This window comes from Podarcis gaigeae (assembly GCF_964106915.1).
Source record: "Podarcis gaigeae genome assembly, chromosome: 3".
In the NCBI taxonomy this organism is placed as follows: Eukaryota; Metazoa; Chordata; class Lepidosauria; order Squamata; family Lacertidae; genus Podarcis; species Podarcis gaigeae.
Window position 1 is genome coordinate 2,918,018 of NC_139680.1, and position 20,278 is coordinate 2,938,295.

At 42.0% G+C, this 20,278-nt stretch overlaps 1 protein-coding gene across 6 annotated transcripts in view; it reads left to right on the forward strand.

The window, feature by feature from the left end:
- Positions 1-20,278, forward strand: part of WDPCP (WD repeat containing planar cell polarity effector) — a 181,783-nt gene that overhangs the window by 32,026 nt on the left and 129,479 nt on the right. The gene's annotated exons all lie outside the window — the stretch shown is intronic.

The following is a 20,278-nucleotide window of genomic DNA, read 5'->3' on the forward strand; positions in this document are numbered from 1 at the left end:
CTAAGGGAGTAGCAAGTCAGTTCCATTTAAACTTGCTTCCATTCTCTTAGATCCCTGTGTGTGTGTGTGTATAGTCCTGTATCTTCTACGACACAGAAGAAAACTCCAGGTGATGAATAATATTCGCCTTTGTCCTTCCTAAGTCAACTAAGGGAGAAATTTAGGATTTTGCTGTGGACTGTGATGTGGACCAAGTTAACCTTCTGTTTCTCCCCTTCTCTGTCTACACTGGGTAGACTTTCAGCATGGTGTTTTGTGAAGAACAAAACAATCCATTAAAGGAGCATGACTCTCCTGCATGAGCAATTGAAGAAGCATTTCTGAATGGCTCCCTTAGTAGGAAGAAGCATTCTTTGAAATTACACAGTCAGCAGTAGAAAAGCATATTGGTGCAGCAGCTCCAAAGCACTGCCCTTTGCCTCTATTGTGCACAGGGGAAATAAAAGTTCAGCTTTTGGTGCTGAGTAAATTGTGCTTTCACTTTGATGGTAGGAGCTCTTTAGCCTAATACTGCTTCCTCGAAGAAGAAACTGCATGCTTCCTGAACACTATTCTGTCGTGTCACCAAACAGCTGCTGAAAAATTACACTTTGGATACCCTCAGTCTAAGCTAGAGGAGTTGTACTTTTTGCAAGAGCCAGCCTTGGGCCGGTTTTAAAGTTTAAAATGTTCAGTATTTTAGGCTTGCTTTTTTATTATAGTGAAGCTGATTTTGGGTAGTAGGCTCTTCTGAAAGGATCATGTAGTTAAATGCATTGTTGGATCAATGGAACACAATTCCTTCTCCTAGAAAGCACAGCTGCTACTTTTCTTGGGGCTGTTAGAGTTTCATTCATCAAAGCCAACTGAGCGTTATCTCGAAATCCTAGTGAAGCCATTGAGACTTGAGGGTGTGCCCGGGGCATACTTAACCACCAAGCAGCCTAAATCCTTCATTGGAACAGCATTTTGGAATGGGGAAGCGTTAGAATAAGAGAATTGTAGAATTGGAAGGGACCCCAACTTCCAGCTGCCTACAATGCAAGAATCTCAACTAAAGCATCCAGGATAGGTGGTCATTTAACATCTGCTTTAAAATCTTCAGTGAAGGAGAATCTATTACTTTCTGAGGGAGTCCATTGCACTGTCAAGCAGCTCTTACCCTCAGAAAGTTCTTCCTAATGTTTAGTCAGTCTTTCTTCTTGTCATTTGAATCTGTTGGTTTGGTTTCTACCCTCTAGAACAGCAGAAAACAAGCTTGCTCCCATTTCCATGTGCAAGCATGTTGAAGACGGCTATCGTGTTAAAGCAGGCCAGACCCCTGAAACAGAGCAAGCAACCCAGAGAGAGCTGCAGCTCCATTTAAGGCTCAACCTGGGTTCAGTCTGGTGGTGCAGCAACATTGTACTAGCCGAATCCTGAACTCTTGCCTTGGAATTCCTTTGCTTGGACTGGAAGCCCTGAACCACCAAGACCATCACTTGGAGCAGAATGAAATGGCACCCCCTGATATTGGGACCTCAGAGAAATGTGGCGTCAAGATGGCGGTCATATCGGTTGGCGACCCCGCCAGGCTTCCCCTCCCAAAGGCCGCACCCCATGCACTCATCCCTTGCTGCAGGGCTTCTGTCTTCTCTTGATAGGCAGCCAGCTGCGTCTTCCACATTCCACATTGGCATTAGCTTTGTGCAAGGCGGTCACCGTCTTTCACGGTGAAGAATTCTGCCTCCCACTGGACTTTGCAGACAGATGATTAGGATTACCTAGCAGCTGAGACAGTGTTAGGATCTGAAAGGAATTTTAAGGAATATAACTAATAAAAGGTTAGAGCAAAGCCAGGAATGTAGAGCCCAAGCCATCTCAACCAAGGTGCAGGGGAGGGGTTGCTTCATTTTACACAGAAGAAGAAGACTTATCACAGAGATTTGAAAGGGGCCGCCTGCTCACCCAGTCACCTGGGCCTGAGTAATTTCCCTCTTCCCTACACTTCTGGTCTGTCAGAGTATACCTGGGAGAGACAAAAAAAAAAGCCATCTTGAGCTGCCAGCAAATAACTGCTTCTGTGGGAGCTTTCATGAGGCACTTCCCTCTGTCTGTTCCTCTCAAGCTCTTCCTTGTTACGGCTGGCTTGTTTGATGCTGGGGAAGATCTAGTTGCTTGTCTAGCTAACATATATAGATGTCAGGGTACTGCCAATGACTCTTGGCTCCCACTGAGGAAATCAAGGACGCAGAGAAAGAGAGCGCTTTCCTGTTCTTTTATTTCAATTAAGGACTCATGAAATGCAAGCAAACCCAGCTTACTCTCAGTCTGACGTTGCCCAGAGTAAAGCTCCACCCCCCTCACCTTTACTTCCCGTCAATCAGACTCCTGCTGCCTACTGCGAGTGTGAAGGGCCGATTCAGAGATTCTCATCGAACGCCTGCGTCTCGGAGAGGTTCGGGGTTCTGGCAAACTCTCCCAAGACAGCAAGTCACTTGACTGCTGCAGATTCCAACACATCTGACTCCTGTCTTGGGTCAATGTTACCTCGCTCCTGTCCTTCACCACTCGTTATATCAACAATTCCCTCCTCCTCCTCCTCCTCCTCCTCTTCCTCCTTCTTCTTCTGTATGACCTGTCTGAAACCACAATTTGAGGTCCGTACTGTCCGCCCCCACCTTCTCTCTGAAAGGCTCCTAGGGATCCCTACCCATCTTCCTCATTTGCTCAGTCCCTGACAATAGGTAATCTATCTGGTTTGGGTCATGTGGTAAAAAGGGAAATATTTTATTACCTTATAATTTCCCCTCCCCTTGTAAGGATTCTTGAATCTATATTTTATTCTTTCATTCACACACACCCCGGCCCTGATTATGCTTTTAACAATATATCAATTCTCTTAATTCTGCCCTGTCCTTTCATTTTAAAGTTCAGTGTCTTGTTACCCAGATGAACTGAAAACTTAAGCTTTGCAGTTGTTCTGTTAGTAATCTTGATACTAAGCCAAAATGTCCTTAGCAACTGGTTAGCGACCACATACCAGAAAGGATACATTTGTGTGCATTTGTTTGAATGTTATTTGCTTGCAGAGCCAAAGAACAAAGAGACAGGGTGGGGCTGTACATGTGAGGTGTGGAGATCAAGCTTGAACTGTGATGCAAGCAATCTGGCCTTGGCTGCTTTAACATGTGGAAACTGCGTTTACGTAATGGATGTTCCCATGCATGTGAAGAGAACAATGTTGAGACAAAGCTGAATTTTTGGCGATGGATTTTGTCACTTTCGCAATCTCCATCACATGTCTCTTAAAATACAGCTCTTTCTAAGCAGCAGTTGAACTCCTTCCCTCCAATTTCTGTTTCCCTTTTTTCAAGGGTAACTTGGAATTTCCTTTTTGGTCTAGTTTTGTCCATATACTGCCTTGCAACGAAAGAACCGAGACTGTGGTAGTTTACTGATACATCCTTGCATTCCCTTGCCAGCAAAAAGATCTCAGGCTGTTTATCTTGGGCACGATCACCTTTGGCATACGTAGCAAGGCTGTTTTTTAAAGTTACAATCCAGTATGGAAATTGGAACTGGATTGTTAACACTAGACCAATGTCTGGCCTTAATAATGGATTGGAAAAGTGTCAATAAATTAAAGCTTAATCTAGATTGGTTCCCTAGGTTGGATGAATGGGATATGTCCTGTTTTTGACAGGGTTATTATACTCCTTCTGAAAGAGCAAGTGCATAGTTTGGGGCAGTTCTGGATCAAGTATTGTGGCTTGAGGGTTCATTGGTGCCAAGTTCCTTCTAGTAGCTTTAGCTGGTGGACCAGCTACAGCCCTATCTGGACAGTCTGACGTCTGTTGTTTATGCTCTGGTAACCTGTGGGTTAGATTACTGCAATGTTTTTATACATGGTGCTTGAAAACTGTTTGCAAACTGCTGATACAGAATTCAGCTGCCAGATTGATCACTGGGGCAAGATAATCTGAACACATACCACCAATCCTGGACCAACTGCAATGGCTGCCAATTAGCTGCAGGCCCAATGCAAAGTGAGCCTGTAAAGTTTTCAAATCTTTCACCTCTAAAGCCTTGTGTAACTCAGATGCCCAGTAACTCGAGGACCACCGCTCTTCACAAGAACCAGCTCAGACCCTGTGTTCTTCATCTGAGGCTTTCCTCTGTGTGCCACCTCCTAGGCAGGCGCAGAGGGTGGTGACAAAAGAACGGGCCTTCTCAGTGGTGGTTCTCTTCCAATGAAGAAATGCCCGGCACCATCACTGTTTTACTTCCCAAGCAAAAACATGCTTATTTACCCAGACCTATGGATCTTCCTTTTCTGCTTATCTTTTGGGGTAGAGTGGTGTTTTATATATAGCAGGCTGGATTCAACTAAATAGTTGAGCTAGCAGGAGCTAGTTCCCCCTAGCACAACAGGGTTTCCCCCTTTCCTCCCCTCACACACTCCCTGTCCCCCCCACACGATCGTTTCTGGGAAAGGGGATCAGAATAAACCCCAGAACAGAGCATTGAGGGGGAAGGGGGGGGAGATTGTCGAAATCCTTGCACTTACAGAACAATCATATTAGCACTACTTTGTATTCCATCCACCAGTTGTACATTTTTAGTTGTCTTATACTTTTTTATATACTTGCCTTCAGTGTTCATTTTTGTAAGTAGGGCTGGGCAATATCTGGTTTTCAACATCGTGAAAACTAAACATTGTACTGATGTATCACAGTGTCCGAATGAATGAATGAATGAATGAATGAATGAATGAATGAATGAATCTTTATTTGCATCAGCCATCGGCCATAGCAACAAAACAGCGATGCAATATACAAAGAACAGAAATAAAAAGTCGATTATTAGAACACACTTTAGGGTCCTGAATCAGCAGTCAAATAGTGGACCTTACAATGATTGCACCAGCTAAAAACCTTGCAACCTTTGCTGTCATCTGCTCCTCTTGATCTGCCAGGAGAAAGGACACTCTGGCAGAGGTTGAGCGTCCCGGAAAGGACAATAAGAGAGGGGTGATAATCTTATTCCTCAAGTATTTATAAAGAGTGCAAGCCAAAAGGACATGTGCCACTGATTCGGTACTGCCATCTCCACAGGGACATAAGCATTTTTCGTGTGGAATCTGTAGGAATCATCCCTCAAGTGCAGCTGAGGGCAATACATTCAATTTTGTGAAGGTAAAAGTGCATCTACATTTTGGGATTGCTAGGGTATGCAGATAGGGTGCCAGAGAGTCGAAATGGGAAGGCGGAAAATAGTCATACCATGGGCAACATTTCCTTCTTGTGGCCAAGTTCTTCTGACGCTTGATATCATTTAGGTGCTGACAAGACCTCTCCTCCTCCCAGAGGGGAGGGGTTGTGAGCGGGAGCCGGTTCCCGCATCGGCAGGGGGGCATTCCCAGCCCCCTGCACCAGCCATTCCGGCTGCAGTGCTGCGCCCCCACCGCCAGCCAATCGACCTGGCTCGGGGGCGGGGTTTAGCCGCACCTAAGTGGCTGCGGCAGCGCTGCCCCCTCACTGCTCCGGATTTTCATCAGGTTACCCGCCCAACCCTCCCTTTAGGTCATATCGTTATGGTTGACATTGCTATGGAACTTGGCTGCTTGCCTTGGTTGTCCAAGGAGCCTGGTAGGAATTTTTATCCATTTGGCTAATTGGCTTTTCGCCTACCTCATAGCAAAACCGTCACAACGTTTTGGGTATTGGCGGTTAGGCACTGGAATATGTGTGCTGTGTTGGAGGGCAGGTAGTGGCCATCACCTGCCCCTCACATTTTGGGTATTCCGTTAAAGGGATCCGGTGGTCGTGGATCCTGTCCGATGCCCTGCTGGTGGCTAGGGCCATGGGACGACCCCCGGTGACGTCAGGGGGAAGCTTTCAGTTGCATTTGCATCAACAGGCTCCTCCCACTGGTTGTTAACCCTTAAAATGACTTCCCACTGGATGGGGTTGAGTCATGTATAGATTGTCTGATCCAATGCCTAAGCCAATACCACTCGCATGCTGTAAGCAATAAAGTTGTGGCCTCATTTAGCCCATTAACCTAAAATACATGTGTCCTTGTGTCTTATTTATCTCCAAGTGGCTGGCAGGTCCTCGACTCACAAATTAGACTGTTTGCTTTACTAAAACCCAATGTCCGAAATAAGAATGGAGCTAAAAAGAGGCATTGGCTGGCTTCATGGTTTTTACCACATTGCGATTTTTGCCAAGCACACACACACACATCCTGATTTGCGATATATTGCCAGGTCAGAAATGATGAAACCAATATAACGATATGGACTTCAAACCTGTTTTGGATGATATTTGTAAGTCACTTTGAGTTTAATATTTTTGTGGAAGGGGAGCTACTAAAAAAAAAAAAAAGCAATATAAAGTAACAACCTGCAGACTGCACAGAGTGGCTCTCTAGTAGGTATTTCTCAGTTCTATCTGGAGGTGCTGGGGTTGAACCTGGGACTTTTTACATGGAAAGTATGTTCTCTACCACTGAGCTGTGGTCTTTCCCCAAAGCATTAAAGTTTGAGCTTGACTGTGTGTGGTGGAAGAATATTGAGATATTATTATATAACTCGTTGTGTGCCTTAGTGAGATACATGGTTCCTGTATTTGTAATGATTGCATAAGAAGCAGAAATTCAGTTGTTTGAGCTTTTTCTAGCTCTTTTTAGCCTGGAGATGTGGGAAAGTTCACCTATTAGATTTCTGCTTCTCATGAAGCGAAAAGGGCACAGGCCATAAATAGCTGCTTAGTTTTGTACAACACACACTAGCTTTATTTCTCCCTTTTTGTATTGAACACTCCAGCAGTAATTCTGTGCATGTTCAAGTGGGTGCATGCTGGCAGACCAGCTCTTCCTTACGTACTTTTCAGCTTTCTTCGTGATCATAAAGCTTTGTAGGTTGTTCTAGCATGTAGGCCACTGCATCCATTAGAGGGGGCTTCTGTATCAATGACCTATCTTGCTTCTTGGACTCCAGTCTTAAGTCTTTTGTACCTGTTACTACATAGATGAATGGTGCTTTGTAGCAGCACTCTGGAAATACATTTAATCCTTTTTTTCTGTGAATACCATTTACATAAATGGTCAAAATTATATGAATATGTAGAAATTAAACATTACTGCACAGTTTGATATACTGCAAATTTTCAAACAAGGTAGCTAACCAGATATATGTATTTTGTACATAATAGGGTTAGGAGATATAAATGCATTTTGAAAGTTAATGCATTTGACCCACCAGTAGTGCTTTCTGCTTTGGAGAGTGTTCTGTTGCCCTCCTCCTAGCAGTTGGCATATTTTAGCCTAGCCATGGTCTTCTTTTTCCAGCTCACATCCTTTTTTTCAGGGTTACGATTTCTGTCCGGTTGGATTTTTTAAATTTGCCAAAATGTCTCTGGCTATACTTTCTGGAGGAGACATAGACATAATTGGTGCCTGAAGTCTTGCTTTCGTCCTCTCTTCTGCCCCCCTCAGCAATATATCACAGCGTCTATAGCCTACATATAGCAGGGGTATTTAAAACGAGAGTTGCCATAGCGTCCTCTTTTTTGCTCTTCAAAATATGGCAACCCTAGCATATTTCTGCAGTTTTCCTATTAATATAGTGGTGCTTTATTAAGTTGTTTTGCTTGATCTAGCAACAAATCTAGTAATATAGTTTTTTCCTCTTACGTTGCACTCCCCCATTACGAATAAAAGTGGTAGACTCTTACCTAGAAAACTGCATACAGGAAAACTCAGTTTGTTGTAGTTCAGTGTAGTACTTTAAGTTTAACTCTGTTTGGTATGAGAGGTCTAAATGCCTGGCAAGTGCTTCACATCGTAAAGGATAGAAATATGTTTGGTATCTTTGAGTTAAAAAAAATACAGTTAAAACATGTTCTTTTGGAAAGAATTGCCTTCTACCAAAGATGGTTCTTAATTATAAGCTTTTAAAATGATGCTAAAGGGCTAGATAATGACATACGCTAAGTGCATTTTTTTGTGTTTCTGCCTCCAGACTGTCTGAAAGAAACATAGACTGTGATTGCTTTTCTATTTCTTTTGACTTAAATTAACTTAAATTTTAATATTCCCATGCAGAATGGGACTCTAGCCCAAATGGTACCTCAGTATAATGTGGTTCACAAATGCAGATAATGCTTAATTAAGCTAGTAAATTCTACAATATATTTTTCTACTAAATACTGTAATGTTTTTACACAGACAACTGGTGGTAAGGTGTATGACTCCCTCCTGAGCTGCAAATTAAAACGTTAGAATATGCAGACAACAGGAAGAACAGGTTAGCTTAGGAAGCTATTCCTGACTCTTACTTAATTGGAAAAGTGTTAATTGGATAATAAATATTCTAAGAGTATTCTTTATAGACACAAATTCATTGTTAGAGGACTGGTCTTACAAGGTGGCAGAAAGCCAAACTTCCTAAGAGTGACCACTATCAGTCCATCAAGAGACCTAATGATAGAAATTCAACTAATTATTTCAGTCATACAAACAAATGGTAAAGGTATAATATAATAAATGTGGTAATAGATGCCTGGGGTGGTAAGATTACAGGTGTTCTATTTATTTGAAAACTCAGGTGTCTGATTAAGATTTTTGTGATAGAATAATGAACTGCTGTAACTATAATACCAATTTGGAAAACAAGACAAAGAAAAAGTGAAACCCAGAATATTCTGTCATTTTCTAGTTAAAATAGAAAAGTATAAAAGGAGGAAGTGCTGAAACAAGCGCCAAGAGCAAATGACATAGCTAGATGTTACTTTCCAAACCCAGCATATATGAGGGAAACTTATGTTCCCCTTATTAGGTATAAGAGGGTATTGAACTTTAATTTCTAGCAACTTTAATTTAAGAGATCTTTAAACATCACTCATTTACCTCGACTAGGAGTGATAAATTAAGATGCCATGTTCTTTATAGCCTGACAACTTTATGGGGATTGTGTGTCAGCAGCCATTATAGGTTTGCTATTATAGTCATTCCTTAAAATATATACCACTTGATTGTAAAAACACCCCTCCCCAAAGGTTAATATATTGATGAGTGGCATTATAAAATATGGTCTTTCTTCATACCAAGGTATCACTAGTATGGAGGAGCTGGCTTCTACGTCTCTCAGTATAGAAAAAGCTAGGCGGTTAACCCATTTCACGTGTTATAAGTTACATCATGTTATAAGTCTCTTATAAGCCTTGGAAGTATTCCAAACTCCTGGAGACTTTCCACATGGTCAGGCCAGCACATGTGGACTCCATCACTTCACATGTGGGCTGTAAACACACAAATCCCTGCAATCATATATGTGCTTAGTGAGCAATGACCAGAGCCAAATATTTGTGTAGACTAGGAATGTTTTCATATTCATGTTTTCATGTTCAGATGGAAGGAGTCTGTCTTGAGCTGCTAAGAAAAGGTGCATATTAAAATTAATGTATTAAAATTATAACATTTACACTTATGCAAATGCTTTATTTTTGGTACTTAATTATTTTAAATGTGATTACTGAAATGTTTGAACAAGTGCATATGTTTCTTCAAAGTCATTTTGTCCTCCCTATCTGTACAAGGACACACAATAAACCTAAACGAGTAGTGGAGCAATCTTGAATTATTAGAATGTAAATGCTGATGGTTCTTTTCTTTCCTTCAATGGAGGTGGGCATATCTGAAAATAAAGTGTTTTTCCTAATGCAGTTCTGTTTGAAGATCAGAAAAGAACAGAAAGGCAGAAATAGAAACGTAGTGTTTAATTTAAGTGGATTATTCTTACAATTTTTGTGAATTTTTAGAAATGGTTTCTCTTTAATTAATTCTCATTCATATTTAAAATAGTTTTATCTTTTCTGTAGTAAATAACGTCTTAAAACTGTATGATTCTCAACACTTCAATTTATAACTTATTGAAATAGTGTTCTTAAAAGAGTTGGCAGTTCAGATTCCTATAGTTATCCTGTGTCAAGTGTCAAGAGATATCTTTAGTTTGGATCACTCATCTGCTATCAAATAAGCGACACAGGCCTTACGGTTTTTGTGATGTTTTTTATTGTAATGTTTTCTGTTTATTTTTATACTATGCATTTGGCTTTAATCTTTTGTAAGTTGCTTAGACCAAATGACTATTAAGTTAAATAAATAATAAATAATTCTCTAGTAAAATATGAATGTAAAACTTTTAATCCTCTTCAGAATCTAACAATTTGTACTTTGATCACTTTGCATATCCTTTTTGATAAACATTTCTAAGGTTTGTAAGCTAACTTCCAGCATCAGTTGAACACTGAGTGCCAGCCTTCATCAATGTTGTCACAGGTAAAATTGATATATAAACTATATGTATCCTCTTTAATAAATAGCATTACCTTAAGTTATTCTGTTGCTCTGTTTAATCTTATTACCACTTACTTCAGTTAAGCTGTTTTGAAAGTCATAGCATTTATCAGTGATAGAGACACGAAACAATACCTTGTTCAATAGTAGACAAATCTGGGAGATATAACCCGCTTCATGTTATTCAATGCAGGAATGGGGATCCACCAAGTAGCCATGCCCCAAGTGGAGGGTGAGATCCAGTTGGCAGGCCAGAATCTTATTTCCATAGACTTCTGGGGACCAGTGACATCAGGTGACTCATTTTCCCCCATGCGGTTTCTGGGAAGAGTTGCACACAGCATCATTGGTGTCCCCAAAGCCCCTTTCGTCCAAGCCCCCCCCCCCTTTAGCTGCCCAATACTAGATGTTGTACCTGAAGTCAGGTGTAGCAGGAGGTGAGCTTGGTCAAAATGGCCTGATGGAGACTTAATGAGGCCCACTGGCTAGGGTATGCATGAATAGTTCAGCCATCTGTATAAAAGTGAAGACTCTGTGTAACGTCTGAAGATGTGTAACGTCTGAAGCAAGTGTTTGCAGGATTACGCTGAAGCCTGGAAAGCGGGAAGCAAAATCCCACTTGCATTGCCAGTTCTTTTGTCAAATCACCTGAACAGTTCTTGGGTTTGATAGACAGAATTTGGGCTGATTCTCATACTGTCTATCACAGATTGCTTGTGACATCTTGTACAGTATATATGTTCACACATTGTAACGTCAGAGTAATGGAACTTTACTAGCTTGTAGCTTGTTTGGGTGGTTTGAAAATGATTGATAAAGTTCACTAGCAGCAATGAGTAATTTGGGTGGGGAGGGGAATTCTTTTTCTTTTTCAGAAGACTGGTATTAGGTTTTCAGAGCTAACACAATTAATGAGACTTGGAGTCCCAGCTTCTGCTAGCCTAGCAGTTCAAAAGCATACCAGCACAAGTAGATAAATAGGTACTGCTGTGGCGGGAAGGTAAATGGCATTTCAGTGAGCTCTGGCACTCATCATGGTGTCCCATTGTGCCAAAAGCGGTTTAGTCATGCTGGCCACAAGACCTGGAAAACTGTCTGTGGGCAAACACCAACTATTGAGGAGTCCTTTACCTTACTTGGAGATTTTCTAGACTATGGACTTCTAGCAGAATGAACATACAGTTAGAATCATAGAGTTGAAAGGGACACCAAGGGTCATCTAGTCCAACCCACTACAGTGCAGGAATCTCAACATGTGATCCTCCATCCAATTTGAAACCATACTGGAGCCTGCTTGGTTTTTGCAAATCTCAGTTTTATTGCTGCACCACAATTAATTTTATTATCAGGATGAAAGTGTTTCAAGGTAATATTTAGAACATCTCTTCTGGATATATTGCATTTTCCAACATTTAAAATGCAATTTTTTGGATCCTTCCAGCAATGGAAGGTTTTCTCCTATTGCAGAATGGGTTCCACTGTAGTGGGGAGTTCTACTGGAAGTAAAGAGGATATGGTTTTCACTGAAATTTCCTCTAGCACCCAATACTGCCCCTGTTCCAGGGGGTTTCCCAGCCCTGCCAGACAGATTTTTGGGGATACAAGAGAGTGCTGGGGGAGGAGAAATAAGCAAACTATTGTCTTTCCCCTTATGCTTATGGAAGCATATTCTGGGCAAAACTACACTTGGGAAAAATATGGATGTCATTACTGGAACAGCATGGATCTCCAACTATTGTGTCAATTGAAAGTGATCTTTGGAATGTGGGAAAGGGAGAGTTAGATCCTTCCTATCACAACCCACAACCTAGGGATCTTGCAGTGCATGAAGGAGAACTCTTGCTGATGATGAGGTTCAATCAACATCCTTGGGGGTGAACTACCAGTACCTTATTCACAGGACAACTGGCTGGAAGATACAACCCTCCAGCTGCACTGTGCTCCTTTGGGAGGGCGGGCAGGTGTGATGGACAGCAGAGCCAGAATAGAGTCTGGTGATGCAGTTCCTCTGAAACTCCACCAGAGTGCTGGAGTCAGCACTTTGAGGGGGGGGGGAGAGAATAAAAGGAGCAGTTTCTGAGGGAGAGAGTTAGGTAGGGCTGGATTTGAAAAGAGGGATAGGATTTGATTTGATTTGAGATGTTAGACAGGTTTCAGGTTGGGAGAATAGGGAGTGAGAACTGGTTCTGAGTTAAGTTAAACATACACACTGATTACACTATCCATAGCTAGAGGAAGGAGCCTGATAGCTTAGGCATTAAGACCGTGTTGGAGGGTCTGGGAAAGGTAAACAGACAGGAGTGTTCTGGGAGGTAGATCCTGTGGGAATTAAGGATACCTGGGTCTCGGTATAGCCAGGAGGGGAGAATTTTTCTAGGTACAGAAGATTCCCAACCCAACAACAAGGAGTGAGGTGACCCCCTGGGTCTGTTATACCATCTAGAAGAGCTCAGGGGTGGGATGGTTAAGAGTGGGCAACTGAGGAGGTGTGCCCCTCGCTCATGAACCAAAGTATTAAGTTGTGAAGGAAACTGTATGGTGTTGAAAGTATTTAACTGTAATATCTAAGTAATAGAAACTGAGTTGAGCATTTTCCTATCTGTTCTAGAAACCTGAACATCTACCACCTGAAGTGTAACAACTGATTTTTAGTAACTGAAGTTTAAGAAGAGCTTTGCCTATAGTGATATGTTTAAGCCTAAGACATCTTAGAGTTACTTGAAGTAAACAAGTTAACTTCTACCTGAAATAATGCATTTCCTGACCCATTATGAGGAACGGCTAAGGGAGCTGGGCATGTTTATTGTATATATAAATTTTTATTAAGTTTTTCTTTAACAAATAATTTTGACAACCATGTTTACCAATTTACAGTTTTTGAACTTCCACCAGTACCTCCTTCAATCATCCATTTTTCATATCTTTACACATTTTCTATGTAGTATTGCCAATTTGATAATAACTGTCAGGGAACTGCCATCGGAGAGTCAGGTGGTGGAAGGGCTCAAGGAGGCTAGGAGACCTTCGGATGCGGAGGAAGGAACCAGTAGGGGGAGAGGGAGAGTTCCTGCAGAAACTCAATCGGAGAAATGGCTCCAAGATGTTTCTAGTGAGAACAGCGGGGAGGGCTCAGGACCTCCGCTGGGGACGCCCACTCCGCGGAGGAAACTGTCACGCAGAGAATCCAGAAGGAGAGTTTCCGTCAAGGAACTCTTATGTTGGCGTAAATTCCGGAAACGCCCACTGACAGATTCTGCCAGCGATTGAGGTAGCCATGCACCCATGGCTCCTCGGACTGGGAAAGTTTAGGAACTGATGGTAAAGCTTGGAGGACTTAAACGCTTACGCACGAGCAGCCCCCTTTTCCCATTACAATAACCTTCCATCTCAGTTTTTTTCTTACAATATACCTTGGTTTATCACAAAGCCTCTTTAAAACCCACTAGCATTGTCTGTTCATCACATACAGTTTTCAGATATTCCGTAAACAGTTTTCAGATACTCCGTGTAAAGAAAATTAATATGAGAGGAAATTGGATAACTTATGGTGAGTTAGTAATGAAAGAGGGGGGGGGAATGGAAAATGAAGCCATATGAACAAGTTAAAGAGTATGTGTATGATTGGTTGCATTATCTTCAGGTAAATGAAAGGTTCAAAATGGACCTTAAAGAGAGGGGGTTTACAGAGAAAGAAACAAAATTTCAAACGGAGATAATTGATAATGATGTTAAGATATTGTCAAAAATGTATAAAATACTTTTGGAATGGCAAACAAAAGATGAGGAGATAAAGTCGGTCATGATTCAATGGGCCAGAGCTTTTGGTTATAATATACAATTGGATGATTGGGAAAAAGTATGGAATGATAATATGAAATTCACTGCATGTACGGCGTTAAAGGAAAATATTATGAAAATGGTTTACAGATGGTATATTACACCCATAAAGTTAGCAAAAATGTATAAAACATGTAATAAGTGTTGGAAATGTAAAGAAAAAGTAGGTTCATTTTTTCATATGTGGTGGGAATGTAAGAAGGTAAAGGGTTTCTGGGAAATGATATACAACGAATTGAAAAAGATGTTTAAATATACGTTTGTGAAAAAACCAGAAGCCTTTTTGTTAGGAATAACAGGAAGAGAGATAAAAAGATGTGATTATAAACTGTTTCAATATGCACTACAGCGGCAAGAAACTAATGGCCCAAAAATGGAAACAAGAGGAACTACCGACCTTGACTGAGTGGAGAATGAAACTTATGGATTATGCAGAATTGGAATGACTGGAAAAATTAAATATCAGAAAGATCACAAATTCATTGAGGACTGGGGAAAGGGAGCTGGGCATGTTTAGCCTGGAGAAGAGGAGGTTAAGGGGTGATATGATAGCCATGTTCAAATATATAAAAGGATGTCATATATAAAAGGAAGGAGAAAGGTTGTTTTCTGCTGCTCCAGAGAAGCGGACACGGAGCAATGGATTCAAACTACAAGAAAAAGATTCCACCTAAACATTAGGAAGAACTTCCTGACAGTAAGAGCTGTTTGACAGTGGAATTTGCTGCCAAGGAGTGTGGTGGAGTCTCCTTCTTTGGAGGTCTTTAAGCAGAGGCTTGACAACCATATGTCAGGAGTGCTCTGATGGTGTTTCCTGCTTGGCAGGGGGTTGGACTCGATGGCCCTTGTGGTCTCCTCCAACTCTATGATTCTATGATTCTATGATTTTGTTTCATAAACTTCTTTAGTTTAATAAAACTTTTCTTGTTTGTTTAATCAACTCCTGCCTGAGACTCTAATCCATGCTCCCTCAAACTTGGCCCTCCAGATGTTTTGAGACGACAGTTTCCATCATCCCTGACCACTGGTCCTGTTAGCTAGGGATCATGGGAGTTGTAGGCCAAAAACATCTGGAGGGCCGAGTTTGCCCATGCCTGCTCTAATCACTAAGTTTTCCCTCACACAAGCCCCCCAACAATAGCCTGTGGTAAATGGTAGAAATTCATGTAATTGCTGCACAGTGAGGTGGGTGCTCTATATTTAATAGGGGGCAGATAGTGGGAGTGGATCTGCCACATTATTAATTGGTGGCATTAAGTGGTTGCTCTGCTTCAGCAGGATATAAATATAAAAACAAATAACAAATAAACACCGCCACCATCCTCTGACAGAGGACGAGTCCCCTGCTGTGCCTCACAGAATTCAAAGGCTACAAAATAACATGAGATACCTTTAAATAGCCACCCCGTTTCTTTAGAGAAGCAGAGCCTGCCACACTCCAGATCAGCCTGCGCGAGGCTTCAGTTGGCTCCATTATCATCTCATGTACCTTCCTTCGCAGGGTTTCTTGGAGCTGTCTAAGGTCCTGTTCCTCTTTGCTCCCTGCTTGATGACATTGCTGGTTTCGCCATGAGCCTCTAGCTCTCATGGAACTGGACTCTTCTATGTAGATCCACAGTATCCGCTTTATTATCATTCTATTTAAAATAATTTTACATTGTTGAGATCCAAGGAAAATTTATTTATCCTGCTGCCCCCACCATCAAAACAGTGATGCACAATGGCAAAGCTATTTATAGCAACACACCATTGTTTTGTATAGTTTTTGCTTATATATATATATATATAGTTTATGTGTGTATAATTTTTTTAATAGAAAGATTGCAATCAGCATGGCTGTTCCTTTGTCACAAATACATCTTTCTTTCACATCCAGTAATCTGCATCCCTTTGGGACAGGATATCTCTCTGGTTCTCATCTGTACCAGGTGCTGTTTTTAGGGATGGAGTCTCTGCCACAAGCTCACCTTGAGGACTTTGGTGGTAGCAGTGTGAGGGGCACAAAGATTACCAGAGCAGAGAGGATAACTTGAGAACATCTAGCTCCTCTGCCGCCAGAGGTTGCTGGCCACCTCAGCTCTTTCAGAAAGTACCTGTCGAGTGAGAGGACCAGTAGAGCAAAAGGGCAGCTGCTGAAACTTCAATTAGCCATGTGTGTATGTGCAGAAGTAATACTATTATTTTAAAAAATAATTCATATGCCACCTTTCATTTCAAGAAGAAGCCTCTCAGTTGAGAGCTGGAAGGAACTGTTGTCAGGGTGATAGTTCTGGATTTCTAGTAGCTGGAATTTAGGTAATGTTTCTGGCTATGAAGCACTTACTATGAGGAAATTATGAGCCTGGGTGAGTTGCAGGCTGGGTGTGTGGAAAGAAAGGGGAATAGCATCACAACATTGTTGTTCCTATGATTTCTTTGAGTGCTGCATGTGTGTTTTACTTTTATTCTGTGTGGGGCTGGGAGGTGGTGGATTTAGTATCTGCATAATGGCAATACTTTGATATTGAACAGATCATTCAACAGTTGGTCTGTGATTACTTAGAAAAGGACGCTGTGATTCCTAAGACCCAGCATGGGTTTCTCAAAAATAAGTCATACCAGACCAATCTGATTTTTTTTTTTTTTTTGATGGAGATACAAGTTCAGTGGATTAGGGGAATGCAGTAGACAAAGTGTATCTTGATTTTCACCAAGTCCTCCATGATATTCTCACGAGGAAGCTTGTAAAATGTGGGTTGAACGAGGGAACTGTTGGATGGATTTGTAGCTGGTTGACTGACTGAACTCAAAGAGTACTCATTAATGATTCCTCAACATCCTGGGGAAAAGTGCCAAGTGGGGCACCGCAGGGTTCTGTCTTGGGCCCCTTGTTGTTCAATGTCTTCATAAATGACTTGGATGACGGAATTGAGGGGGTGCTCATGAAGTGTGCAGATGATACCAAACTGGGAGGGGTAGCTAATGCCACAGAAGACAGAATCAGAATTCAAAATGACCTTAATAAATTGGAGAACGGAGTCCAAGCTAATAAAATGAATTTAAATATAGACAAATGTCAAGTTCTACACTTAGGCGGGAAGGACCAGATGCATAAATATAAGAAGGGGAACACCTGCCTTACTAGCAGTCCATTAATAGTATTATTACTATTATTTTTACTATTTGTATACCGCCTTATACCCGCAGGTCTCAGGGTGGTTCACAATATAAAAACACAAAATACATAATCAAAATAAAATCAAGAACAACCCAATAACCCCTCCCCCATGGGAAAAGGATCTAGGGATGGACTCCAAGCTTAACATGGGTCAACAATCTGTTCATAGAATCATAGAATCATAAAATCATAGAGTTGGAAGAGACCACAAGGGCCATCGAGTCCAACCCCCTGCCAAGCAGGAAACACCATCAGAGCACTCCTGACATATGGTTGTCAAGCCTCTGCTTAAAGATCTCCAAAGAAGGAGACTCCACCACACTCCTTGGCAGCAAATTCCACTGTCGAACAGCTCTTACTGTCAGGAAGTTCTTCCTAATGTTTAGGTGGAATCTTCTTTCTTGTAGTTTGGATCCATTGCTCCGTGTCCGCTTCTCTGGAGCAGCAGAAAACAACCTTTCTCCCTCCTCTATGTGACATCCGTTTATATATTTGAACATGGCTATCATATCATTCCTTAACCACCTCTTCTCCTGGCTAAACATGCCCAGCTCCCTTAGCCGTTACTCATAAGGCATCGTTTCCAGGCCTTTGACCATTTTGGTTGCCCTCTGGACACGTTCCAGTTTGTCAGTGTCCTTCTTGAACTGATGCAACAGCAAAAAAAAAGCCAATGCTATTCTAGGCTGCACCAGCAGAAGTATTAGTGTCCCAATCAAGGGAAGTAATAGTACCACTCTGTTCTGCCTTGGTCAGACTACATCTCGGTAAAATCTACACACATATAAAAAAAGTTCTGAAAATGTTTTTTTAAGAAGTGTTTTTAAAGCTACATTGAATTTTTCATAAGGCTCGCCATCGCCATTTAGTATCACATTGTATATCACACTTAAAACACACTTAAAACGTTTTATTTGCATAGCTGAGTCCATGGAATACTGTGTCCAGTTCTGCCCACCATAACTGAAAAAAGATGTTGACAAGCTAGAACATGTACAGAGGAGGGAAGCAAGATAATCAAGGTTCTGGAAAACAAGCCTTATGAAGATCGGTTGAAGGAATTGTTTGGAAAAGAGGAGACTGAGAGGAGATATGATAGCCATCTTCAGATATCTCAAGGGCTGTCTCATGGAAGACGGAACAAGCTTGTTTTCTCCTGGCCCGGAGGATAGGACTTAAACCAATGGCCTCAAGGTACAAGAAAGGAGATTTTGACTAACATCAGGAAAAACTTTCTGACAGTAAAAACTATTCAACAGTGGACCGTCAGACTGCCTTGGGAGGTTGTCGATTCTCCTTCCTTGGAGGTTTTTAAACAGAAGTTGGATGGCCATCTGTCATGGATGCTTTAGCTGAGATTCCTGAATTTCAGGGGGTTACACTAGATGACCCTTCCAACTCTATGACTCTATGATGTTGAGGATGTCTTTCCTTTCATTGGGTTATTTTAGTTGCCTGACTGTGTGTATAATTAGACTGATTTTGTGTAACTGTAAAAGTCTGTGGGTTTGTTTTAAATTGCTTCAGTTTTTAGGTTGAAGATGTTTTTATGGTTTCAGTTGGTTACTGTCAGGGGTTCAGAAGGAGAGACACAGGAGGGGAACAAATGGAGAGTGAGGAGGAGGTGTACGAGGGGGGCGCAGGCAGTGACAGTGGCCAGAGTTATTCCACAAGCCTCTCTAGCGAATCGGAGGACTCACAGAAGGGAGCGCCGGTGGCCAGAGCAAAGGGGGCTCCAGGGGGGAAGCCCCAGGAGGAAGGGGCCAGCGGGGAGTCCCTGAGCAGCAGTTGGAGATCAGGACCAGCGTCTCCACCAGAGCGCAGTGGGGAGGGGGAGTCCCAGGAGTCGGGACCAGTGTCGCCCACATCAGGAAGCGGGGAAACGGTCAGAAGGAAAGTCACCGGCTGGGCGGGCGCGCCAAGTTCAAATGTACAGGAGCGCGGCACAGCGGGGAGCCCGGGAAGGGAGCCAGGTCCTAAAGCCCGCCGGAGGGAGGGGCAAGACTCAGGAGGCTCAGCGTCAGAGGAGTCCAGGAAGGAGGGAACCCCAGAGGGCAGAAGGACCCAGCGAAGGAAAGAACAGCGTAGGAGGTGGAGCCGGGCTAGAATCTTAAACTGGTGTGGGTGGAGCAGTGAGTCAGAGGGGACTTAGCCGGTCTAGCGTCAAGACGTGGGTCTGCGCGCCCAGAGCTTGGAAATGGAAACTAAACTTTAATAAAGACTTTTGTATATAACATCCACTGGGCGTTGGTCCTCTGTGAGCTGGGACCTAGCGGCAGTCCTGACAGTTACGTATTTGAGAGTAAGATTTGTGAACTGCTCTGGGATTTTCTACATTAACACACACCATACACCCTCCCCCAAGGTATCAGTCTTGAAACACTGTAGAATAAAAGAAGTCTTGATTCCATGTCTAGAGGCTGGCAAAGCGGGGATTTGACCAAGCTCCCAAAGAAAGCCAACATCAAAAATATCTTGTCCCTTGTTTTCAACAACTTAACCTTAAGGCATGGATAGGTAGTCTAATAAGTGTCTAATAAAAATAGTGGTTGAATATTGTTGAGGTAAATTAATGCTTTTAAAAGTTGTGACTGCATGAGTGGATGTCTATAAAAGCTGGACTATGGTGTCTCCCAACAATTTCATTGCAGAGCTCATGATATTTGATATTTTACTTAAAGACCTAAGGACATGGAATCTATTCAGTACATGAAAATTGAAGCCTTAGTTAAATAAAGCATTTTCTATTTCTTATGTTTGCCCAGAAGAAAGGACTAACCACCTGATATAATTTTGGTACTGTTACACATGTAAATGTCTTAAAATTGAAAGCTTTGTAGCTATAACATGACCACTTATAATTGCAAAAGATAGGACTTATTTCCAGACTTCTTAAAAATGTGAAGAATTAATTCAGTGGAGCATGAAACAACTTCTCAGCAAATGGAAATAAGTTTACAG